The sequence below is a fragment of the Triticum aestivum genome, chromosome 6B (genome assembly GCF_018294505.1).
Source record: "Triticum aestivum cultivar Chinese Spring chromosome 6B, IWGSC CS RefSeq v2.1, whole genome shotgun sequence".
Lineage (NCBI taxonomy): Eukaryota > Viridiplantae > Streptophyta > Magnoliopsida > Poales > Poaceae > Triticum > Triticum aestivum.
The window spans coordinates 273,412,941-273,416,157 of NC_057810.1; positions in this window are offsets into that span (position 1 = coordinate 273,412,941).

The window sequence follows — 3,217 nt, forward strand, 5'->3', positions numbered from 1 at the left end:
CATAACCGCGGGCACGGCTCTCGAAAGTTTAAACCCTGCAGGGGTGTCCCAACTTAGCCCATGACAAGCTCTCGCGATCAACGAAGGAATAGACCTTCTCCCAGGAAGACCCGATCAGTCTCGGAATCCCGGTTTACAAGACATTTCGACAATGGTAAAACAAGACCAGCAAAGCCGCCCGCTGTGCCGACAATCCCGATAGGAGCTACACATATCTCGTTCTCAGGGCACACCGGATGAGCAAGACGACGGGTTGGCATAGACCCTGGTTGCCCAGGGGGCGCCGGACATCGCTCGGTTTGGACCAACACTTAGACAAGCATTGGCCCGGGGGGGCTAAAATAAAGATGACCCTCAAGAGAGCGACTCCCAAGGGAAAAAGTAGGTGGTGGTGAGGCAAATGGTAAAACCAAGGTTGGGCCTTGCTGGACAAGTTTTATTCAAAGCGAACTGTCAGGGGGGTCCCATAAATCACCCGACCGCATAAGGAACACAAAATCCGGGAACATAACACCGGTATGACGGAAACTAGGGCGGCAAGAGTGGAACAAAACACCAGGCATAAGGCCGAGCCTTCCACCCTTTACCAAATATATAGATGCATTAATAATATAAGAGATATTGTGATATCCCAACCAAAATCCTGTCCACCATGGAGAAATCTTCAACTTCACCTGCAACTAGCAACGCTATAAGAGGGGCTGAGCAAAGCAGTAACATAGCCAAGCACGGTTTGCTAGGAAGGGTGTCAAAGGTTAGAGGTTCATGGCAATTTGGGGGGGGGGGGGCTTGAAGAGCAAATGATAGGTAACGCAGCATAGCGATAGAACAAAGCAACTAGCATAGCAATGATAGTAGTGAGATCCAGGGTAGCGGTCATCTTGCCTGAAATCCCGCTAGGAAGAAGAACGAGTCCATGAAGAAGATGAAGCCACGAAGATGAACCAAGCGTAGACGAACGAATCCTCACGATCGCAACGATACGTGAACTATCGAGAAGAAGCACACAACATGGTAAACACACCACACATGAACAAGGCATGATGCACAACAAGCATGATGCATGACCAAGCTACATGAAGCTACTCATGGCAAGAGATGATGCAAACAAGAACAACACATCAAGGCAAGTTTAAATGAGGCCGGGAACAACATATAACAATTCTGGTAAGTCCTCATATGCAAATTTCGAAATTGGTCCAGAACTGAATAAACCTTATGTTCAAGTTGTTAAACAACAAGTTAAGATGCACCAAGATGATCTACACGAGATTCTAGTCAAGTTACATATAAAGTTCATTTAATTCGGAGCTACGGCCTAGAAGATATGAGCAAAACAAGTTAAGCATGGCATTGATGCAAAATGCATACAAACATTAAGCAAACACACCAAAACAAGGATGCAACATGATAATATGGCACTACATGCAAAATCAAGCAAGTTTCATATAGAGCACACTCAAAACGGAGCAACGGTTCAACACACACACTCTATACAAGTCATAGCAACAATCTGTCCATAACAGCAACTAGGCATCTTGCGAGCATCAAAACAATAAGCTACAACACCCCAACATGATAACAAAAGGCATGGGCATGAAGTACTGGTAAAGCATAACAAAACATGAACACTGAGCTATCTCCAGAAACAACTAGAACATGCTCAAAAAGACATGGAAAGATTGCAAATAATAACAGTTTCAGACTTATCAGGAAATAACATCAGGTTGCAATGTTTAGAGCTATCAAACAACATGTTACAGGAACTTAGCATGGCAAACAAAGGCATGGAATGAATCTACTAATTGAATAGATCAAAAGTCCCTTACTGACCATGAGACAAAAGGGCACAGAAAATATGATGGCACCCATGTAAACATGGCAAGTTGTATTACAGATTCATACATGGCAGGAACAACAATAAGTAGGCATGTTGGTGAGCTTGAACCACTCACCACAGAGCAATACATGGCATGGCAAGGCAACCAACAGTAAGAATACATGTTTGTGAAGCTATACATGGCAAGAGCAAGGTCATAGGGTGCATGGATCACTAGCAAACAATCATGGAAACATGAAACTTAATGTTAACAGGCTGATAGCAACATTATCAAGCAACTTTGGAGTAAGATATGAACAATCTACAGCAAGCTATATATGCAACCAGGGGCATGGATGGATAGGGCATAACATGTAGATCAAAACATGTTTATAGAACATCTCCAGATTATGCATAGAATGATTAGTAGCAACATGTTTATAAGCATCACGAAATAACAGATTCAGCCTAGCAAAACAGCAACAGCAAGTACACTACTTAACAAGCTCGATTCACTCACCACAAGTCATTGCATGACAAGATAAGCATAGCATCATCAAGAAGACATGTTTGTGAAACTAACCAAGGAAAGAACAAGTCCATAGCATGCAAGGATCAACTATAGCAAGCTTGGCCATATTGAATAACATGTAAACAATCTGCCAGGAAACATTTTGAAGCAAAAGTAGAGCACCAAAATGACATGATAGACTACTACATAATTGCAAACAAGGGCATGAATGGATAGACAATAACCACATGTTCAAAACACCCTTACTGAAGTATCTCTAAATATGCATGGATCTCTCTGTAGCATCAAGTTTATATGGCATCAAAATAACAGCAGAACAGGGACTAAAATCAGCAATATCATGAAGCCTAGTTTGCATGCTTGTGCTAGTCACCACATTGATCACAAAAATACATGGCATACACCCCTGGAAAGATGGCATGGCATAGATCAAAACACATGAAGACATCAACCTCATAGGATGCACACATCAATCATGACAAAAATGACAAATGAGCAAGTTATAACAGTTTCAGCAGATTAACATCAACATGCACTCTTCCAACAGCATTTCAGGCATCAAGATGAGCTCAAATGAAAATGATGCAATGGAATGAAATGAATTACTCGTTGAGGCGAACAATTTGACATATTACACGCACGAAACAGAGCTACGGATGTAGAGATACAGCATGATGAACATGGCATGATTATGCAAAATTATCAGGGACTTGGACGAATTTCGGGGTCAACCTCTTTTTTCGGATCTGGATCCGGACACGCGGCTACCGAGGTTGACCGGAGCAACCTCGCCGGAGAAGGGCGGCGCGGCGGCCGGAGAGAGCTAGGGACGGCCGGAGGGAGGCGCCGGCGGCGGCGCGGGGCCG